Source organism: Mustela nivalis (assembly GCF_964662115.1).
Source record: "Mustela nivalis genome assembly, chromosome: 14".
NCBI lineage: Eukaryota > Metazoa > Chordata > Mammalia > Carnivora > Mustelidae > Mustela > Mustela nivalis.
In genome coordinates this window covers 37354792-37378999 of record NC_139033.1, presented here as the reverse complement: position 1 = coordinate 37378999, position 24208 = coordinate 37354792, and the positions used below count along the sequence as shown (strand labels likewise).

At 38.3% G+C, this 24208-nt stretch overlaps 1 protein-coding gene and 1 long non-coding RNA gene across 3 annotated transcripts in view; both read left to right on the top strand.

Moving 5' to 3' along the window:
* LOC309848361 overlaps positions 1-24208 on the top strand; it is an 801917-nt gene that overhangs the window by 337082 nt on the left and 440627 nt on the right. The window lies entirely within an intron of this gene.
* The window catches only part of WDR7 (WD repeat domain 7), a 362265-nt gene that overhangs the window by 301942 nt on the left and 36115 nt on the right, over positions 1-24208 (top strand). The window lies entirely within an intron of this gene.

Genomic DNA, 24208 nt, shown 5'->3' with positions numbered 1-24208 from the left:
TATCTGATTTGGGGGGGGGGGTAAATTCCTGCTTATAGAGTGCTAGGTCAGAAGATGTGTGCACTTGATTGCCGGAATGCTCTGAGACTATTTTCCCATAGTTTATTAGTTTCTTTTTACCCTCCCTAGCATTCCTGAGAAGAACAGAATGACTCTTGATCAGCAGTTATTCTCATAAAAAATGAAACCCCATGGTTGGTCTGTTTTGTCGCCTGTATTTCTCATCTCACATGACAGACTATTCATTTATTCAGGAGTTATCACTCATTTTATTTTTTGAAATATTAAAAAAATAAAATTAAAATTAAAATTTTATGATGCCTCTTCTCTGTTCCAGACACCATAGTATATGCAAGACCTCAGAAAATAAATATGAACTATTTCTACCCTCAAGGAATTTATAATGTAGAGTGGAAGACAAGACGTAAACCTGTGGTCGAAATACTGTGATCACCCTTTGCAGTAGTGCCATCTAGAATGCTGTGGGAGAACACAGGAGACAACCCTAGCCTAGACTTGCTTAGGAGTCTAGGGAGAACAGTCTGGAAGGTTTCTCTAAAGGAGAGGACGTCTGAATTGAGCCATTAAGAATTAGGGGTTAGGCAAAGAAGGAGATGGGCTAGGGACTTTATGCCAGGTAGAAGGGACAAAAGAGACAACATCTGCAAAGCCCAGAGGAGCAAGAAAGCATAAGGGGAAACATGCTATCCAAAGACGAACCACTGTTTTCCTGGACGTATGTTAATGGTTCATTTATAGCAGTTTTCAGATTATCGTAATACCTGGAATTGCACAAATCTTAGCTGGAAAACAGTTATTCCCGTAGGTACCTAGAGACAGCTCTTATGTGTGGCTTCTTAAACACTAAGTAACAGATTTTCTAAATAAAGTTACATGGCGTTGGCAAAGTGTTAAACAACTGAATGCTGGCATTTTCCATAAATAACATTTTTAGGAAAAGGGGGGTGGGGCAAGATATGAAAATGTTTTCAGCATGAGATTTCAAGCCCTCTAATAAAAATAAACCAATATAATTTTCCAGAATACATTTAATTTTGGCAAGCACTCTGAGGCTACTGTAAATCCAAAGAAAGCTAATCAAGACTCGGCAGAAATGTCAGCAAACACTATATTAATCGAAGTTTGGAAAACAGTGTGTCCTTCTCTACAAAAATAACAAAGATTTTACGTGTAGTTAGAGGGAGCAATGGGCCTGAGGTATGTGGTGGACAGTAAGATTGATGTTTCTTTAAGGCAGAGTTTTGAAGCTTCAGGCACAGTTTTCACTGAGCAGAAGTCTATAACGTTTATACATCAAGGGCACTTATGTGGTGATTGCAAAAATTGCAGGGAGAATTGACTACAGTACTTAGTCAGACTGTGACATTTTAGGTATTTTCTTCTTGCTCTTTTCAGCAGCTGGGTTTATGGCCGGTGCTTCCTATGACGTCCTCTGAGCACAGCCAGAAACACGGCATCTAGGGTGATAATAAGATGAATGGTTGGGGAAGACAATGGCTTCCTGACACCGTGTTGAAGAATTACCTAACAAGTTTCCTGTTTTGAAAGTGAAGTGCTATTTAGAGAAGAATCTCTAGGAAGAGAAACAGATATCTGGAACAGTGCTTGAAATTAGACCATCATTTATTCAGAACGTTTAAACACTTTTAAAGAATATTTTGAGCAGACTGCGTGTTTTCCTGTTGTTTACCTACTCTGTCACTCACTGTGTACTTCTTACATTTGCGGTATATTTTGAGTGGTAGTATTCAAGATTTTTGCCCCAAGAAGGACAATTAAAATACTTGGCAATATCTGTGATTGCAAATACATGAGGCAGAGAGTTCTTTTGTTTACAGAGCCAGCATTTCAACATCCTTGCAAAAGCATTAGGTAGACTAAAATTTATTTTGATTTTCAAAATTCACGTTTTAGGTACGTTTCTGAATGCCATTCAGTTTCCTTCCTAGACGTTCTCTTTTTCCTGTCAACACATTAAAAAAAAAAAGAAAGAAAGTACACATGTGTATGTATGTGTGTATGCTCGTGTACTTAGATATCTCATGCATAGTAGTCCATAAAATCAGAAAATACTGTGTAGGAGAGTCACAGTACATTGAACTCATCCTGGATTCACTGCGTTATAGTCTTTATATCTACTCTTGATGTACAAGGTACTTTGAATCAGGGCTGGCATGTAGTAGTCAATAAATGTGATCCCTAAGTATTCTAAAACACATATAATGAGGACGTGAGTCTGCAGCTTTGGTAGTTTTTTTTGTTTTTTTTTTTTTTTTTTTAAGATTTTATTTATTTATTTGACAGAGAAAGCGAGAGAGCACAAGCAGGCAGAGCATCAGAGGGAGAGGGAGAAGCAGGCTCTGCACTGAGCAGGGAGCCCAATATGGGGCACCATCCCAGGACCATGGGATCATGACCTGAGCTGAAGGCAGACGCTTAACCCACTGAGCCACCCAGGCATTCCTCATGATAGGTTTTAAAGAGATGTTGATGCTTTAAATGAGCTTGCTGTCAAAATTTGGTAACTCCTATCCTAAATAGAACTCCTAATGGAGCTCACATCTGGTGAAGCCAGAGGTTGGGGGAGGTGTCCTGAAAGCTTGTGGATCTAGTACAGTCAGTCCCGGGAGTCGCTCAGCTCATCAAAAATGTTGCTCCCGTGTAGCATCATGTAAAATGATGTGTGTGTTAAACATTTCATTTTAATTTAAATCCTATCAAAATGATTTTATTTTTCGTCTCTTGGTGTGAGAACAAATCCTTTTCTTTCTATAATTGGTTCACTAATGATATTCTAGAACATTTTTCTTTCTCAACCTTGCCGTCTTCTGTTTGTTGAAGTAGGACAAGAAATTAAAGATGCGTGTAAGGCAGGCTCAGAGTATAATCCTGGATGTTTACACTTTGCCTGTTCAGTACACTTTGTCTCACCTACACCTAATTTCATGTATATGCATGGTGTATCTTTCTAACACCATCTTCCCACTCTTAGTTTATAATTTTTTCAGATATTTAATTCCACTACATGCTTACATTGACCAGCACAGCTAGCATGGCTTTGGTTAACTCGAGGTCAGAGAGCTGACCCGGCAGGAGCAGTGGGGAATGGGCCTGGTAACCGCTGGTGTTTCTCGGGTGTGGACGTCAGCCAGGGAGGAGAGAGTATTGGCTGACGCCAAGAGTCAGTAAAATTGAAGTCAGTTAAGAGAGATTCTGTTGCGTGGTGCCTAGAGGTATTTACAGGACACTGTGAAATGCAGAAGGGAGTAACCACTTTATGGGCTAGAAATCTGTAGTCCAACAGCGATGACAAAGGTGAAGCAAGTCAGTGTAATAAAGTGTTTCAGTGCCACAGCAGAGCGTGACAACACAAGGTAGGAAGAGGCGAATCCTGTGGAGGTAAGAGATAAGAGCAGGAAAAGTTCATGAAGAAGGTGACTTGTGCCCTGAGGTTGAGTATGGGCTCCATAGGCACACATGGAGGAAGAAACCTTCAGAGAGACGAGGAAGCATCCACAAAAGCACAGAGGCATCGTTTAACCTCTAGTGCATTCCAGGAACTGTGAAAGTTTGGGCTGTGCTGGGAACAAGAGGCTGCAAAGGAGTGTGGAATTAAGAAGAGGAGAGAGAGAAAGCCAGCGGTTAGGAGGGGCGAGATCATGGAAAGCCTTTCCTAGATGGGTTGCTTCATAGTCTCCGTCTCATAGATCAGAAGAGACGAACTCAGTCATCTGCAGAGATGAAGCAGGTCGCGTGAATTGAAAGAACAAGGTGAGCCCTTTTGCTTTGTCTTTCATTTTTCCATTTTTGATAGCACCTTCCAAGAAATGTTTAGGTTTTTAATGCAGCTCTTAAAAAGAGCTGTGTAAGCCCTTAGTAAAATGCACCAGGCTACTGTCCTTGAGTGGCAGGGATCGAACTGGGAGCCAGGAGATTGGGGAGGGGGTGCTGCGGCAGACAGGAGAACACACGCTCCATGTACAGGGTGGTGCCACGTGCAGCTGTGGAGCTTGGCCTGGTCTGATTTTTCAAGAAAGCTGAAAATCTGGGTTTTCATGTAAAAACCTCCCAGTTTTTCAATGCTAGTAACGGATTTAAAAGTTTTTAGGGGGGTGCCTGGGTGGCTCAGTGGGTTAAGCCTCTGCCTTCGGCCCAGGTCATGATCTCAGGGTCCTGGGATCGAGCCCTGCATCAGGCTCTCTGCTCAGCAGGGAGCCTGCCTCCCTGCCTACTTGTGATCTCTCTCTCAAATAAATAAAATTAAAAAAAAAAGTTTTTAGGGTGCATATAGATTAATACCATGCTGAATGTGTAGTGGTACATTCAGAGAGACCATTTGAAGAGTTTTAAGCAGGAGAGCAGCAGCATCACACATTCCATTTTGGAAGGTCAGGGCCACAGATAATGGACTGAAGACTTCCAAGACGGTGGTCCAGGCAACAGTTGATCTGGCCTTGAAAGGAATCCATGGGGTCTGAGTAAAGAAGAGGGCTAGAAGGCATGACAGAACCAGCAGACTCTGATCAACCTCAAAATACAGTCTCTTAAGTACAGATACTAAATTAAAATATAAAGTGATGCCATAATGAAAATGTAAAAACAATATTTCATGAAAAAATTTGGGGGGGAGGGGATGAGCTCTTTGTAAACTGGTAGAAAAATAGTCACGTTAAAAAGAAAGACTTAGGGGGCGCCTGATTGGCTCAGTTAGGAGTGTGGGGCTCTTGATCTCAGGGTTGTGGGTTCAAGCCCCATGTTGGGTGTGAAGATTACTTAAAAATAAAATCTTTTTAAAAAAATAGACTTAGATTAAGCATAGAGAGGAATTTTTAAAATAAAAGAATTGTGGAATCATTAGATTTAATAGAATATTTCATCTACAAAGTAATAGAAGCCACAAAAGAGGCATTAAATTTAAAACTTCATTATCTTGTATAACAAGACATCCAGAGGTATCTGGGAAAATGAGCAGCTCAATGGTATGGTCAGGGACCATTGTCTGTCCGTCTCTCTGTTTTGCTGCGTTGGTATATTGGTCTCAGGCTAGACCAGCAGCACTGGGCATAGCTACCTATGCAGAGAGTGCTGGCCAGAGGCAGGAAGAAGTTTTTATTTTATTTTATTTTTTTTCTTTTAAGATTTATTCATTTATTTGACAGAGATCATAAGTAGGCAGAGAGGCAGGCAGGGAACAGGCTCCCTGCTGAGCAGAGAGCCCGATGGAGGGCTCCATCCCAGGACCTGAGCAGAAGGCAGAGGCTTTAACCCCTTGAGCCACCTAGACTCCCCAGGAGGAAGTTTTAAAGCAGATATACCCTCAGAAAGCCTTGTTCTCATGTCTCCACTGACCAGAATTGTATCACATTTTCTGGCCTTTTGCTGGCAAAGAGCATGGAATTATCATGACTGACGAATTGAAGTTCATCCCTGAGATAACAGGAAGGCTATCATCTTCCCTGAGCGCAGGGGATTGACCTTAGGAACATAACCAACCTCTTTAAATCTATTTCCTTACCTGTAAAATGGGAATAATTTTAGGTCTTCTTGGAGATTAGTTGAGCTGACATATATATGATACTTACTGTCATGACTGTTACATTTTAAGTTAAAGTTAAGTTCAGTAAATGGTAGTGGTTGTGTTGATTGATAGTCACCTTTAAAGTTTTGAGTTTCTGAACTTGAAAGAGACTTTAGTCTTGATTTAACAATGAAACTCTTGAGGCACCTGGTTGGGTCAGTCAGTAGAGCATGCAATTCTTGATTTTGGGGTCATGAGTTTGAGCCCCACGTTGGTGGTAGCGTTTACTTAAAAAAATTGGATCAATAAAAATTTTAAAAAGAGAAAACTCTTAGTAGGAAACTTTTTTTAACTAAGTAGACTAATACAAAGTTACTGTGAAAGAATCAGCTTACCCTTTTATTCCTATAGGAACAGTGAGCTGGGATTGAAAAGTACAGGATAGGCCTCAAAAGATCTGGTTCTGTTCTTTTCTGTATCCTGTCTGAAGCCAAAGGCCTTTCCCGTCATTGCACTGGAAGGAGAGGGTCACCCTTGATTACCTCACACTGTCCCTCTTCCCTCCCAACTCAGCCGACTTGCGCTCCCACTTCAGAGTGCTGTTAAACAGGCACACTTGAAGACAGAGTAGGTGCTTAGAAATAATTCCCATTCATTCCTCTGAATGTTGAATCATTTAGGTAATTCTGCCGCTCTGTAAAGTTACACCTTAGTGTAGAAAATTCATTAATGTGTTGAAAGGTGTTGAAACATCGTTTACTTTCAGAGGAATGTCAAGAGCAAGAAGACATCAGTATAATACCCACCACACCAAACAAAAAGCTGCTTTCTCATATATACTCAGAGTGGCCCTTTGTAATAGAATGAAAGCCAGCTCCAGTAAGCCTCTTGACTTTCTCTGGGTGAACATCCCAGCATATGGCATTGTTACTGCGTTGCTGTAATTTATGTAAATGCGTTGTCAGAGATGAATTAAAACTTATAGTTGTAAATCTACAAGGACACAGCTGTAACTCACACAGATTTATCACTTGTAGATACATATATCAAGCCTCTGGAATTACTGCCTCTACCATAGACAGAGGTTAAAGAAGAAGGTAACAGCTTACATGCCATTACACATATACAACGGTTTGTCATTCGTCAGGAGTGGCTGGAATACAGAATACAGCAGGTGGACCGTCCTTCACCCAACACAGTCTAATTGGCAACTTTCAGCAAGAATGCTGAAAGAAAGATCACCAGATGACAAGTCAAAAAACGGAGTCTTACATCCAATTCCTAACCCTGTCCCTGAACTTCTCGAAGCCTAAGTTTACTAGGTATCAGACCGTTTTTTCAAAAACCTTGTTAATACCAACCCCTAGCATGCTCTCCGTGGTTTTTGAGAGGTAGCCATTCATTCATTCATTCGTTCAACAAATATTTATTGAGTGTCTACTATATGTCAGGCACACATTGTTTTTTCAGGCTGAAAGAAATAATTGAGGCCAATGTCCTTATTTTTGCCAGAGAGCAAAGTGAGGCCAGAAAGACGAGGTGCTTTAGAGAGTATGTGAAAGGGTTTTTGAGAACTGCAAAGTGCATGCGAGGGAAAATGAGGATGAATGGTAATACGGAGCCAGCCGATAGCTCCTTTATGTCATGGGGTGTGTGCGCTTAGTTCTGATGTCTCCACCTGCCTGGGAGTTGCTGTCCTGTGACTTCACCGGGCCCTGATTTAGCATGGTTCTTTCTAAGCCAGGTGACATGTCAGAATCACATGGGAAATTTCAGAGTGAATTTTTCCTACCTTAGACCTCTGAATGAGCATCGCTGTAGCAGGGACCCAGTTACCTACATTTCCGTAGGATGCTGCCAGGTAATTCTAAGGCAGACTGGAGTTGAGAAGCTCTGGGTTTACAGAATAAGATGGCAGGTAACAAGAGGAACAAATAATGTTTGAATTACCGTGAATTAGTATTTAAAGTCCCCGCGCTCTGTAAAATCAAACAGTTTAAAAATAGGAATATCTTGCATTAGATTTAGAATCATATGGACAAAAATGGAGCCTTAGGGTAGTCTTAATGGAATTTGATTTAGATGGGGAGGTATCACCATTGAAAAGGCAAAGCAGCAATATTAAAGAAAGGTTTAGAGGAGGAAAACCAATCACAGCCCCTTCACACACACCCCACAAAAATTATATGTTTATACATTGCTTATTCACATGTATAGCTACTTACAGATTTTTGTAGTATGGTCTACATATCCCTCTGTTTGCTTTGAAATACTACATAAAATCGTAACATTTTATCTTATGAGGCTTTAGTTACTCCTTTCTGTGGGGAAGTTTCTCTTATTGTCCTGAGCTGAGCTGAGACCAGAATCCTAGATTTTCATATTGCATTTTTATGTTATTTTCATATTCCATTATTATGTTAGGCCAGCTGCCCCTGCCAGAGCATTAAGCAGCTACTGTTGGGTACATGTATAAGCCTCCTTTCTCTCCACAGTTCCCTTTCTGATGACTTTTCTGTTTTTCAAATTGTAAGAGGAGGGATCCCCCACCAGATAAAATCACTAACTGAAAAAGTGCTTACAGAAGTCCCCAATATCTTATTAACCTCTTATAGCTTTGTCCCTAATTGGGAGCTTTCCCTAGCTATTCAAATACCAACACACAATTCAAGACTTTTCTATCCATGGCTCTCTCTCTCACAATATGATGGGATCTTTCCCCCTGCTGCAGCAGCTGTCCAAATAATTTACTAATTTAACAGATATTAAGTATTTACTGTGTACCAGCTACTATGTTAGTGCTGTAAACTACTGAAATTATGTATCTCTATTAATGTTTATGAAGAAATTAACACCACCTCCAGAAACATAACTGGGGTAGCATTCTTAGCTACCTTGCTTTTCTAAGTAGTGAATCGAATGAAATTCCCATACTGGAGGAAACACTAGGCATTTTGTGTGCCAATACATCCTTAGTAATATGCTAAAAGATATTATACACCAAGGAGATTGTTTTGCAAAGCAACAAGAGATAAGATTCCAGAGATGGGCTGGTGCTAGGTCACAGAGGCATTTGAGTCATTGATGAGAAATCCCTCACCACTATCCCTGAATGGAACAAGGAATAGTGAAGATAGAAATGGACTGGTTTGAGATACATTTGAAGGTGAACTCATGATAAATTTGGTATGGTCATTGAGAGAGTGAGGTAGTGAGGATGATTTCTAGGTTTTTGGTTTGAGCAGCTGGGGAATATTGGAGAAGCAGCAGATTTGTGGAATAAGAAGTGGTGGAAAATTAATCACTTAGTTGTTGATGTTAACTTTGATAACCCTAGTAAACACTCATGTGGAGCTGTCCATTGGCTTTAGAGATAAACATTCAGATGTCATTGACATGTTGATGGGTTTAGAGCCGTGGCTGTGGATGAATATACAGCCCAAAGAGAAGCTCAGATAGAGTGAGAAGGGGGACAAAGCCCTCAAAATGTTCACCATTTAAGGATGAGATGGGAAGGGATGCATCTGGCAAAAGTGTGAGAAGGGATGGCTGAAGGGCATGAAGAAAATCAAAAGACTGTGGTGTCTTAGCTACTAAAAGAGGAGAGTGTCTCATGCAGAAATGCTGCTGAAAGGTCGAGGAAGATAAAAATGAAGAGAAGCCCATCAGATTTGGCAACAGAAGGTCACTGTCTCAGTGTGGTCCGTGGGGACGGGAGCCTGGCAGCAGTGAAGCCAGGGGCAGGCAGGCCTCTGTAGACCAGTCTTTCAAGAAGCTTGGTTGGGCAGATGAGAGAAGAGACACAGCTGGGAGTAAATGTGGCGTCAAGAGAGTTTTGCTTTTTAAGAATGTGCTGTAGAATATTTGACTGCTTAGGGGGAGTAGTACCTGACCCGTGGTTTACCAAAGTAAAACATTTTGCAGTAGGAAGGGGTTTAAAACAGCTATGAAAGATATTGTTTTGGATTGGCTATGAAGAAAACAGTCCTGTACATTTTCTGTATCCTGATATACATTAAAACTATTATTCTGTGTCATTTTAATATCAACTTAATGCCAACTTAGAAAATATAAGTGGCATGAGATTCTGCTAAGGAGAGTAACGAAAGACTATGAAGACAGAGCTTTGAAATCAGAGACTAAGACAAAGAGTACTACCTTCATATCTATCTTGAATGAGGGACATTTGTCCAGGGATTTCAGATGCACTACTTTAAAATTTGGTGGATTTCAAAAGCACTTACCTTTGAGTATGCTTTTTGTTGTCGTTTTTTGTTTTGTGGGGTTTGGGTTTTTTGTTTGTTTTTAAAATATTTTATTTACTTATTTGAGAGAGAATATAAGCTGGGGTGGGGGATGGAGGGAGAGGAAGAAGCAGACTCCCTGCTGGGCAGGGAGCTCAATGCGGGGCTGGATCCCAGGACCCTGAGATCACCCAAGCCAAAGGATATCCTTAACCAACTGAGCCACCCAGGTGCCCCAACTTATGAGTATTCTAAAATGAAATTATTCAATAATCCTGTGCTTCTAAGATTAAAGGGTGTATCTTTTTCTCCAAGGGTAGAGCACTGGTTGGCTATATGTTTGACTTCTCGAATACACTTATCTTAAATATAAATTTAGCATGGCCAAAGCATTCTTCTCATATTAGCAAGAAAGAGGTATCACTTTTGATAAGCACAGTATTTAGAGGTTTTTCTCTTCATTTTCTCTGGACAAGAGAGAGGTAGGTTCAGGGTACAGTTTGTATTTCTGAATTCCCACCAAGGGAATGAAGTGGCCTCAGAGGCTTGAGCTAGTGTCTTACGGTTTAGCCTCTCCCTGAAGAAAGCTTCGCTTGGATTTTTCACCTTTTCCATAAACCAAATAGAGAGCTGTTTACAACAGCCTTTGTCTGGCTCTGGTATTGATTTTAAATCACCTGGATTGATCATGTGGTTATGGGACTTTTAAAAATCCCACCAAACACCAAAGCCTCTATACATAATTGGAATTGAGGGGTTTTTAATCTGCTAGCATGGTGTCTGTATGAGTACACTTTCAGATTATCTTGAACTTCTGCTCATGGTAGGTGGGAAAAAGGACTGTCCTAATGCACAGTGTCTGGGGTTTTATAGATGCTCTTAAGCACATTTAGAAATGTTCTTAGTTTTCAAAATGAGGAAGCAGCTAAAATCCATGCCTGCCTTGGAGTGTTTCACTGCCTGGGCAGTTTACTCAGCCAATGAGAGGAAAATATGCAAATCAGCCAGCTGTCATGTCACACACTCCTCTTCCGCAGGACAACAGCAGGATTTAGGCAAGCTGATCTCAACCAGATTTGACAAAGAGGTGGAAGGTCTAAAATTAAATAGATCAACACAGATTCTCTAATAATAGGTAGATGCGAAGGCACAAAGAGGGATCCCATAGGAAAACTGCTTTTTAAAGACTGCTGATATGCTTGCTTTTCATTTTGGATCTCCCATTATCAGTGGCATCTGTGTCTGACCCTTCTTATTTGAGGATGGAACACTTCCTGTTTTTCATTAATCACGCTTTGGATTATTTCTATAATATTAGGGCTTTAACAAATTAAATATTTACAGAGATTCCAACTACCTGAAGAAACCAACTTTTCCTTTCTTAAGACAGGTGTTTTTCTAGGGCTTGCTATAGTACCTCAATTTGTTGTCATGGTGACTAGATAATGAAATACAACTTTTCAAAAAAGAAAACCTGCTTTTAACCATATCCTTCCAACCAAGTAGTTATAAATGTAGAGTTTAGAATGGACAGTTTATGCTCAGTTTCTCTCCTAGCTAAACTCTTGACTTTATAGACATTGAATTTCAATAATTACACACACACACACACACACAGTAGCCCCCCTGTCAGTCTCCAGATAGGAAAACATAGTAAGCACCAACACAGGAATTGTTTTTAATTCATGTTCCTTCTGGTTAAAGGACACGTGTTCCCAGAATCATAATTTCGGAGTATTATTATGACATTACCTTACTAAACAATATAGTTCTATTTTCCTTCGTATGTGTAAATAATTGTCAGTGAATAAAGAAAAAGAAACAGGAAAGTCTCTTGTCAATAGGCTACAAAAATAACATACTTTTCAAGTGTGGTGAAAATCCTATAAGAGATCAGTGCTTTGTTTCCTGAATTCACTCACAAGGCATTTTACACAATTGTTGTTTTTCTTTTTTAATATTCTTTTGATGTTCTAACAATAGAAACATTGCAGTCCTTCCTATAACATTATGTTGGAGGAATGTTTACAGTATTTTACAGTTGAGCTAGTGTACATTTTACTGCTTAAAGATGTTTATTTTATCTGTTGGGGGAAAAAAGAAGCATTAATTGTAAAATGGTAATAAAATAAGAAATAACTCTCAAAATGCTTTCCACTGTTCTTTTTTTTCTTCCAGCATATTTTCTCCACATTTCAAGAAAGATGGCTTTACATAGTAACTTAGAAATAACACCTCATGATTAACAGAATGATGGATGTGATGAATCACCTTTTTCTTGAGAAATAATAAATCAACATATTCCTACCCATAAATTTTTACTGAAAAATGTGAAATATTAGTAGCATATATTTAACGAGATGTCAGATACAAAAACTGTCGACAAAATGTTGCCTTCATAAGCAGTAGACTACATTAAAATGTTCCATTTTTTATAACAAAGTACTTCAGATTCCATTTATAATTTTCTGTATTTAGTAGTTTTACTCCTTTTTATCACTCTGCTGATCATAAGCATGGACGTGATCGGCTCGAACACCATCAATATTAGACCCCAAAGTTAAGCAAATAAAACCTCCTGCTATAGAGTTTACTCATAAAAATTTTGGTTAAGCTTTAATTTTCGGATTATAGACTGAAATATTCCTAAGATCAGGTGTGCCCTTTTTACGATTAAGTAGTTCCCCCTGGCCCCTATTTAGGTGGTGGTTTTGTTTTGGTTTTTTCCTCTTGCTCTGATTTCATTTTTAGGCAGTCTTTACAGTGAATTCTGTTTGGATTTTCTGGAAGCTTATTTGAAATGAAGGGGGCATCTGTGAATACGTTAAAGGTTAGTTGATTGCTAGTTGCACAGCAAGTTTGCTTTATTTCCATTTTGGGGGTGTTGTTCCTAGAGTAGCCATAGTGTATTGTGGGAAGTGGAGCAGGGCAGTGTCCTTCCCCTGGCTGTATTGATTTGCCCTTCAGCTGTGTGCAGTGCAGAGAGAACCTCAGGCCTTGTTGTTGATTATCTACACAGTGTCTCTGGGAGCATTATTGACCCATTGCCGCTGACTGCCTGTGGCTCTTGATTTTTCACAGCGTCTCCATGACACTCATAATAAAACATACTATCTTATTGCAACTCAGCTCGGAGAGCCAACTGATTCAGCCCTAGAATACTGCAATGTTTCTGGAGAACATTTATTGTATGTGGGGTAAAGTGTTGTAGCAATTTTAGGATTCTGTCTTGTATAGTTTTAATAGCTACCTCTATAGCAAGATTCCACATACACTATTACATTTTTATTGTTTTAAAACCCATACTAGTTTGGATGTATTGTTAACACTATTAGTGCACAATTAATTTTAGAACATTGAGATAATAAAAGGAATATTCTGTTTTCACATTAAGCTTGACAGGTTGCTAGAATATTCATTTTCAAAACTAAATTTTGAAATATGTCACAAGGTTTATTTTGTGACTTGTACTATGGTAAATGATAGTTTTTTCAGATTTCTGATTGTATTTGAATAACATGCCTCTAATTTACTATTTCCAGAGTATTATCCAAAATACATTTTAACTTCTGATAGGTGTTATGTCCTTTCTTATTACTTGATACCCTTTCTTCTTAGTTATCTTGGAAGACTTTTTAAAATTTAAGCTGTAATTAGTAGAAAATGGATTTCTTTGAGCATTTTGTGTGTGTGTGTGTGTTGTATTGGAGTTTCAGAGTTTTTGAAATATCAGATTATTCTACTTTATATTTCCCATTTTTTCCCAATCCACAATCAGCATTAATAATTCCTTTGTATCCTTAGTGTTGATTGGTAGTATAGTGTTTTTTAAAAAAAAATCTCAGAGATCCTGAGAAATAGGTTTTGATTCTGATAGTACAGAGAGGATAAAATCAACATGTTTCTTTAAGATACTTTAAATATTTTAACCAACTATAAGTACTGGTATGAATATAAATGGTAAAATAGTTCAAAAGAAGGTAATTATTCTTGCCAGAGGTATCTGGACATTTTTATAGAAAAGATAAGTCCAAGCATGATTTACAGGTTAGGTTAAAATTGTTGGTTACTTTTTACTGAAGTTGTTTAAGAGTGTTTTCATCGGAACAAACTAAAATTTCTTTATCAAAACTATTTTTAATAAATTCAGATTGGGAGAATTATAATAAAGCTAGTTTCTATTAGTATGTGTCAGATTTCACAAATTCCCTAAGTAGGGTCTGGTTCAAAAATGTTTTCTATAAAACTGTTTAACAGTATGTTCAGATTAACAGGACCTCACCACTGGAAAAATGTTAATAGTTTGACCATTTATATCAGTGAGCTTTGTCACAGAATTTTTTAACATTTGAAAGCATTCATTTGCACTGGTGGATTTAGTGTGTGTTTTCTTGTTTTAGCAAATCTAAAATATCAAACTGTCATACAATAAGAGCTTTTTAACTAAAGTTTTTTAGCAAGGATTGTTTTGGGCTGGTGGAGGGATATAGCATAGCCTCAGGAAATTGCCTTCAACAGATCTGCACAAAAAACCCCAAGCAACTAAGTTGTCTCTAATTCAAGTTGGGCTGTTTCTCAGTTCATTTATTTTGGGTTTATGTCCATTGATATAAATAGAAGCCAGTGACCAAAAATCAGAGGACAGATGTCCCACTTCTCATCCTTCCAAATGAGTGGCGTTCTTTAAAATTAAAAAATTAATTCCCCATGATTCTTCATGCCACACCTCAGAAAGTTTTAGAACATGTAATAAGGATAGACATGATAAAATCTCTCAACTCTCAAACAGAGGACTTTCTCAAATTTGGGTACCCAGGCTTGGGCAACATTTTATTCACCTCTGGAACTACTAACAGGGCCCATGGGCGCATTGTTATGCGAGCAGTGTTTTCTCAGAGCCAACTTCTACTTACATGGATTTAACACCCACAGTATGTCTGTGTCAGAGTCAAGTATCAAGTTTACAGTAAACCTCGGTCACAATGGTTTTGAGCCCTCCAACCTGATGGTTTTTGATAGCTTGAGGTTTGTGTTCCACTTAAGCCTAAGTATTTCAGTGTGTCTTTGGGCATTCAGACCACTTTATACAGAAGGCTTTCCTCTAACCAAGTCCTAGTTAGTTATCAGGTACTGCAAAGGTTAAGCCTTATCATCTGCTCCAAAAAAAAAAAAAAAAAAAAAAAAAAAAGGTGAGGTTTCATCAAAAACTTCCATCCTCACAACCTTTTCGACCACAATTTGATGATTATTATTGATTATTTCACAGCCTTTCACTCACGCTCTGCCACTGTGGCCAGCCCTGATATACAGATAGGGCTGCAGTCCAGCTAAAATAAGACTCCATCTTGATAATGGACTGAGATGAGATACTGTTATTTGATAAAGATAATTGATGTTTCACAGTGAATTGGAAAGCAGCTTCAAGTGCACCGTATTCGGAGCTATATTCTATCCACAAATATCTGTTTATAAAAATAGAACAAAAGAACTAAAGTTAAATATTCGGACCTGGCTCTTTCAAAGCATTTGGTGCCGTGGGTTTTGTTTGTTTGTTTTGTTTTGTTTTGTTTTTCATGTTTGATTATTTTAAGTTCCACTGTGGGAGGTGGAAATTGGAAGGGACATACCATGTTATTTTTCCTCTTTGGTTTTAGGTTAGTTTGTTAAAATCTTACATGGCATGGGTGTTATTGATCAGCTCCTTTGCAGACTTAATACCTAAATTCTGTGTTTGAGTTGTGATGAATCAATGTCATGCATAAACCCGGTATCTTAGGTCAAAGTGAAATTTTACGTTACCATTAATTTTGTGAACATTTTACATGCGTTATGAAAACACGATTTAAATTATTGATTATAAACATCATGTCTTGTGGCAAATGCAATTCAAATCTGTGAATGCAGGTTGGGCTTTTCATTTATTATTAACAAATTTCTCGAAAAATAATATAAAACTCACTCTATGTGTTTGTTCATCGTGCTCCCTTCCGCCAGCAGGTTTAAGTTGATTAAGGTATCATTCATCTTAGGTAGTGTTCATCCAATTTCTTTTCGTCTTATCACCTTTGTAACCCCTAATTAAGCAATAAGGCTTGACAGGGAGTATGGTTATCATGAGATAATGACACCCCAAGTGTGTTGTGAGGCACAAGGTTCAGCTGAGTGCTTCTAAACCTCCAGGGGTGTGATTATCTCATGATAAACTTGCCACGTTGCTGCTCATTGATATCATCGTTGCATATATACGTGGCCCGAGTTGGCGTCAAAGTGACACGTCCCCGCCCATCTTCTTACCCAGCCAAATTGTTGATTCTGTAAAATACTTGGTACAGATCTCAGACTTAGAAACCAAAACGTGAAACCGATAAGCTTTTATTTTGTTGTATCCGTTGACTTGGGAGTGGATCTTTGAACAAAATACAAATCGATGGTCTTTTTTAAAGGTAAGGTTTCTTCGAGAAAGGCTGCATGGAAAGCAAAGGTATTTTTTGATGTCCCAATGTTGCAGCATTCGGTGGACACCACACCAGTAAATGGTAAAAGATGAGGCATGCATGTGCTCTCATGTAAATGAACGTATTAAGTAGTTGAAAGTGCTATAGGAAACATTAATTGGAATTTTGGTTTGAAAAATCTCTTTTAGCTTATCACTTGTAACTGTCACCGTTGAAAATAGACCAGGGCAGGGAGAGGAGAAAATAGTAGTTTCATAATTTTATTTTAGTTCAGATGTCTGGTGAGCTGATATTATTTCAGGGAAGTATGATTTTTATTTTCTTGTATAGGCCCTAATTTGGTATTTAAAAGGGAAAATGGGATTATCTACAGTAGGATTGACCTGTGAAAGGGAAAAAGAGATCACCTTTTAGATGATCTGCCTTCTTAGGAATGTGTGTGTATTCCTATTGTTGTTTAAGAAAAGGGGACATACTGAAAATACCATAGCTAACTTACTGAATATTTAGCTAACATACCATGACTAACATACTGAGTATTTTCAGTATGAATCTGAGTTCATCATGCTGTCTAAAACAGAACTACTCACTAGGACATTTTTTGTGATGAAGAAAATGTTCTGTATCAATGTTTTCCAATACAGTGGACACTAAGCATGTACAGCTAATGAGACTGAAGACCTGAATTTCTTGTTTTATTTAATTTTAATTAATTTAAATAGTTGCACTTGGCTGATGGCTAATATGTTGGATAGCATAATTCTCAAGAAAAAAAGAAAGCCCTGAAAGTTCATCTTTTTTGAGCTCCTCTTCCAAAATTATTGAGAAATGAATGATTTTGTGGCTTAAAGAGTATTTTTCCAAGGAATTCATCTATTTTATAATTTTTGTTTTAATGTTTAAATAAAAACGGAAAAAGTCTGTTAGTTTTGCAAAGATCAGAAACTCTCCTTAGCAGAACTTCTGTTCTGTCTCTAATTCATATTCAGTTTTTCAGACGTTCCTATCCAGTGGCTAAGTATTAGATGCATGTTCAAACTATTAATCTAGTTATGAAATTAAAGTACTAGCTTTCCTGGCAAAGTGAAACACGTGAGGAAAAATTTCTATCAACCAAAAATGTTGGGACTTGTTACACCTGTCTATTAAAAGACCTAATCCTTGATCATACCATCTAGTTTTATTTATCACATAGAGAGAAAAAAATTTTTTTTTCTTAATAAGAATTATAGCTTCCACGCTTGCCTTTGTTCTTGTAGGTACGGTTTCCTAATGTGAAAAGGTTGAGAATACTAGGTAAACTTTAAATGCTCTTTTGGTGAGTCCAGACTTTCTCATTTTCATAGCCGTGTTTGTTCATTCTTAAAACAACCTCAGATTTTAAGCTACAAAACTTACCAAGCCCCAGTCTAGGTGGGAGTGCCCTCTCTAAATGAGCGAACAGGTACATGTAAAACTAGTATCTTTCCTTGAGTGGAAGATAAACATTTTTTAAAGCATAAGCTGGTTAGTACTATTTTTATTGGTATTATATATTTGTATTCATTATTTTTAAAATATGATTAGAGCATCCCAGGCAGAAAACTGTAAACAAAATTGCCAATATATAAAAGCATAGTATTTGATACTAAATCCATGAAACCAAAGGCACATGAGGTGAAGACCCAGGGAACCCTCTTTCATTATGTGAACTGATTGCCATTCATGGCAAGTAAAACTATAAACAAAGTTCTAGAGACATCTTTAGGTAAAGAACAGTGAGTAGCAGTATAAGCTGCTGTCATTATAGTCCAGAAAGAAAGGAGCCTTTCCTCCTCTTCCATGTGGCAATCAGAGGATGGGAGGGGCTGATCGTGAGCAAAAAGCGTGTTTGGAAATCCTTTTGCATTTCTAGATCCTGGCATACTCCCAACACCTTTATATTTAATTTTAGGCAAATTTTTTTAAGATAGTGAAAGTTATTTTAAAGATTTTATTTATTTATTTTTAGAGACACTGAGCTCAAGCAGGGGGAGGAGCAAAAAGGGGCAGAAAGGGAGGAGAAAGAATCTCAAGCGGACTCCGTGTTGAGCAGAGCCCTATGTGGGACGTGATCTCAGGGCCCTGAGATCATGACATGAGCCAAAACCAAGAGTCATACACTCAGCTTCACCTACTGAACCACCCAGGTGCCCCAGTAGGAACTTATTTTAAAATAAAATATCCTACAGATGAGATCATATGATTTCTAAGCTTTTCTTGAAAACTAAATGGGAAGGGGAAGAGAAGATAGGTCTGGATAAAGCAAAATTAACCATGATTTGATAATTGTTGAAGTTGGTGAAGGGTAGCTAGAGGCTCATTATACTATCTATATGCTTTTGTGTGTGTTGAAATTTTCCATAATAATTTTAAATATAAACAACTATAAATACTGGGTCACTGTAAATTTTAATATCATTAATAATAATACTTGTGAGGTAAGAGTTCCTCATCCCATACTTATTCTCCTTTAAACTCTTGCAGTTGCTCCGCCTTGTCCTTCACAAGGCTCCCCAGCAATCTCTCTACTTAGGCCACACCAGCTCTCTTTATGGTGGGAGGGAAGGAAGGTACTCTAATGTCTTCTCTTCACTCATGCCCCAGAACCTTTGCACATGCTCTTTCCTCATTTAGGACCCCTCTTCTCTACTCCACATGTCCAATCTATGACTTAAATTACTGCTATCCTCACTTTTTCTTAAACCCAGGGGTCACTGTGTATGTCACTGATATAACAGACTGTGCTGCTGGGGACTAGACCAAATCTCGTTCAGTTTGGTATCCATCCAGAGGCCCAGTTGTTCATTTCTTGTACTCTTTGAGATTGAAGTCAGGTCATACGGTTTACACAGCTTTTGATACAATATATGAAGATTCTGCCTCTCCTCACTTGCTACCCTGGTCCTCCTCCTTTGTTTTATAAATAGTGGGAGAGAAACTGGTCAAATGAGATTTGAATTAATCTTGAGAGGGATGAGGGACCATAGTAAAGTGGGATTTGCCTGCTTCACCGGAGGGCAAGGGTGAAGACCTCTAAAAATTTCAGGCATCACAAGGACCAAACACAGCAAGTTTGTATGCCAAACTGGGCCTACGGACTGTCTGCCGATGTAGATAGAAATATGAGTGATTATAGAGTAAGAAAGAAAAATCTGATTCTGTAGAACCCGCAGTATCTTATACATCTATATAAAATGAGGTTTATTAACAGCAGTCCAAGATATTATTTAAAATGTGAACACCAGGACTCCCAGGTGGCTCAGTCAGCTAAGTGTCTGCCTTTGGCTCAGGTCTTGATCCCAGCGTCCTGGGATTGAGTCCCACACTGGGATCCCTGCTCAGTGAGGAACCTGCTTCTCCCTCTGCCTGCTGCTCCCACTGCCGGTGCTCATTCTCCCTGTCTCTGACAAATTTAAAAAATGTTTAAAAAAAAAGAAAGTGTGAAAACCAATGCACTACTTTAAAATGTGATTCTACAAATCTCTAAAAGGAACAAAGTATTAGTGGAGAGACAAGATCCCCATTTTTCAGTTCACTTTCTCATTAGGAGTTCAAGTATAATTTAATGCAGTGCTCAGACTAGTCATGCCTTTCAAAACGTATTATTATTTATGTTATAAATATATCTTGCCAGATTTTTAACATTCCCCATTTCTTCTTCTAATTAATCATATTAATCAATTAAAACTGAAGCCATGAGGCCTGCTCAGTGTAAAGGAACCTCAAGCCCATGTTGTTTAATTTTATAAAGCACCCATAATGAAAAAGAATAATTCAGTTAATCAAATAACAACTTCCTTTCTCCTTACCTATCTTGATTAAGGCAGCTGGTCTTCTGGAATCACTCTTGCTGCCTGAGAATCCATTCTAAGCTAGACATGCAACAGTAGCAAAATGCATTAATGCGAATGCTTTAGAGCCAGGAAGATGGGGGTGCTTGCCTTCTTTTTGCACAGCAGCTCCACATCTTATATATTAAAGTTAGTCTGTGAGGCTGGGGTAGGGGGCGGGGGCAGAGTAAGTAAAAGGGATTAAGAGGTACAGACTTCCAGTTACAAAATAAAGAGGTCATGGGGATGTAAGGTACAACATAAGAAATACAGTCAATAATAACTTTGGTGACAGATGGTGACTAGACAGATCACGGGGTTCATTTCGTAATATATAAAAATATTAAATCACAATGATGTATACATGAAACTAATAGGATATTGTGTGTCAGTGATACTTAAATTTAAAAAGTTTATCTGTTGGAAGAAACTACAGAATATCTTTATAAAGATGGAGTTGTCTGTGTGGAATGTTTCTTTATAAACTAAGGCATCTCAAAAATGATCAAACCAGGATCAAGAAAATATGAGACTGAATGGGACCTTTACACACAGAGAGTATTCCCAAAGGATTGAATTTTCTTATGCAAATTTTAAAATGAAAATTAACATCGAGTTCTATCTAAAAGGAGGAAATAACATATTTCTAACAATATTGAGCATACTAATTAAGAGTTAGCTCTGAAAAGGTCTTCAGAATATATAACAGTTTTGTGGTTAGGGCCATACAGAGCATAGAATGGTAATGGAGAACTGCCCCAAGGAATAGGTAGTAATTTTTTTTTTTTTGAAAAACAATGTAATTAGCAATGTAAACATGGTCAAATGACTTTTCCTGGTTGCACTGTATCCCCAAGTCCTGCTGTGGCTTCTCAAAACCAGTCCAAGCTATCCCCAAATATTCTACTAGACTAGGAGTTCAAAGATAGGATGGTCAAGAGAACCTGTAGTGTGCTCTTGGGTCAAGTTTTGAAGGGATGTGTCCCAGCTCTGCCTAGTTGCTTGCCCTTTACTTGGAGCTTGAATGAGAAAAGGCTAAACCATGAGCTGGTGTGTTAGGACAGCTATGATTCACATGTCCTTCATGCTGGTCCAAACTTCAAGCTGTCGCACTACTGTAATAGCCTAGTGTTTTGTGGAATTATATACCTTCCAAACTCCAAACTTCCAATCTCTATCGTAGTAATATTGCTAGTAGTTGAGTTCAAATTATATTTGTGTTTACATATTTGACAAGTAGGTTGAATGAAATAGAGTGATCTGGTGGGTGGCGGTGGGGGGGATGCACTTAGTAGGCTAATACATTGACTTCCTAAGAAGCAAAGTAGAAAAACCACTCGAGTTATTTTGGAAATGATGATCAGATCATTTCAAATAACATCCATGAGCTTCAGAAGTTGTGTCTGATAACAAGAATTGGGAATTCAGTAAAGAAAACCATTTTTCTCAAGTTTCTACCCAATACTTAGCTCTTATCAAAGAAGTTGGGCGTATGGACGCCAAGTTTGACGTAGTAATCAATTTAACTTTTTTCTTTTATTTTCTTTTGGAATGATGCCATTTGCCGTAATGAGATGGAGCTGCCTGGAAAAATAGTAAACTTGCTGACCGCTCTGTGAAGCCACATACTGTGATTTTAAATTTTTATTGTAAAAAGTGTGACGTCATGTCTAGAGTAAAGGCTCTTAAAAAATTGAATTTGTATCAGAAGAAATGCAGAAATGTATCTAATTTACCTCTGTCTCTCTGGATCGGCCTTTTCAGCTTTTAAGTCTGTAAATGCTCCATTTTAAGTGTGTTAGCAAAGCACTTTTGTTCAGGCTGTCAAAAGGAGCTTCTGTCTAGGGATGATAGGGGGATGGGGGGGGTCGTATGTTTTTCCTGTTCACCCTAATTTATAGGAAACCCTTTCACAGGAATGGTATTTTCCTGTAAAGTGATCAGTCATTTCCCAGGATAATCTTCTGATTACTGGATACATATTTGGCAGTGATCAGGCAGATAAATTGCTGTCAATCAGTTGTATGGCAATCGCCAAGGGAAATGGACTCTTTGTTGCTAGTATGTCACTTATTTTACCTTTTTTTGTGTTGATCAAAATGAAACCAGTAATACTGTTCATTCATTACTATTTAAGGGGCATTTCTCTGTATTCTACATCTGTCTGTATCCTTTTTGAAGTAGTGGAAATCCTTGGAAACTCATGACTTTTGTTATACTCGTGGCATTCCTGAATTCCTTCTTTTTCAACTATCCTTTAAATTTTTGACCACTAAATGGAGTTTCTCACATTATTAAGAATAAGAATTTGTTTATTCTGTCCTAGGATTTTTTTTTTACCTTTTTTTGTGGTAGTTGGTTTTTTTCTAAGTTTTCCCTGAATAAATAAACTACAAGAGCCTTGTTTAATAGACTGATTTGAAAATAAGGAGTAGCAAGGTTTTCAGTATCCTTTGTTGGTAGACTGTTTATTAGCCAGACCCTATAGTGACCATTATCTAAAAAAAGAAAAAAATCCAATTGCTTGCTACTCTAGAACACATGTAAACTTTTAAATCTCGTAATAGTGTAGGCTCTCCTCATTCTAGCATCCAAAAAGTTCTAGACTTCAGGATTGTAAGAGGGGATTTTACCAAACTAGCCACATGTTAGAGAGTGTTAAATTTTCAGGAGGTAGCCAGTCATTTATTAATTCAGTCAACAGATATTTCGAGAAGCAATGGTACATTACTCAGATAAATTAAATTATCAAAATATTAGAATTTAAATCACTAAAACTACTTAGTTTCTTTAGCTGTTCATCAAATACTAATTCTGTTTAAATAATTTAAGCTAGAGTAAGTGAGACAAAAGTAACTTCCTTTTGAAAATCAGATTTCTAGATTTTCTGAGCCTGATATAATGCTAAAGATAAAAAATTCTGAAGGCAGTGGCTGGTGTGCCTACTGTCTACCTGTAGTTATGAGATAAATGAAAAAAGAGGAGGACCTTGGGAAAGCTACCTTTGCTAAAATCCTGCCGGTTTCCTTGGAAACACACATTTTACTTGAACTCGGAGGATGGGTTCCTCTTCAAAATGGTTATTTCCTGGCAAAAAGTTTAAAGCTACAAAATTTGTGATTTTTTTAAGGCATCATATAAATGATTATGGAATATATAGCATTTATTTCTTAAGGAAAAAAGAATCTGACTGATAGCCAGAAGTGCATCATCTTGGAACTAGCTCTGTCATATACTAAACGTATATTCCACGCATAACTCATTCTGTCTACAGCAAACACCACTGGGATTATAGGAAATCACAGCTTTCTTCTAAATCATATCCATATTGTCTGTTTCTGAACCATGCCTAGCTTTTCCAACGCTCATAGATTTGTCCTTCTTTCCTCTCCTGCCTCCATGCATTCACCTCAAAATCCTAAAACGTAGTCTTGTTTGCCAGAAAGTGTTATCGAGTTCCTTCACTTGAGTCTGAGAACTTCTAGAATCCACTTGGATACTTCGACTTTCTGACACCCTCCCTCCCACCCCCTCTCTCTACAAAATCCCTGGGTTTGGTCACAGCGTCAGCTGCCTTAGCAGGTTTAATGCACACATCTGGGGATTGCCTCCCCAGGGCATCATTATGGATAGAAGCTGGTCCACTAGTGAAAGGATATGTTGTCCAATGAGCCGTATAGACTGACTTGGATTCACAGGGTGGGCAGTTGGAATTAGTGCACCTTTGGTAGGTGGGTCACTTGCTGCTTTTGAGCCTTACTGATTTCAAACCAAAGAATAGAGCCGTAAATTCAGAGGACTGCCAGAGGGCTTGGAGCATCCGCACGTCCACTATTTAAAGTGAGTCCAGAAGGAGTTCATAAGAGGCTGACTGCAGTCCTTTCCCACTCTGGTTGATTCATCCATGTCTTATATATTCTTTTTTTTTTAATTGTATTTATTTATTTGAGAGAGAGAGAGAGAGATCACAAGTAGGCAGAGAGAAAGCAGGGGAGCGGCGGGGAGCAGGCTCCCTGCTGAGCAAAGAGCCTGATGTGGGGCTTCATCCTAGGACCCTGAGATCATCACCTGGGCTGAAGGCAGAGGCTTAACCCACTGAGCCACTCAGGTGCCCCTTAA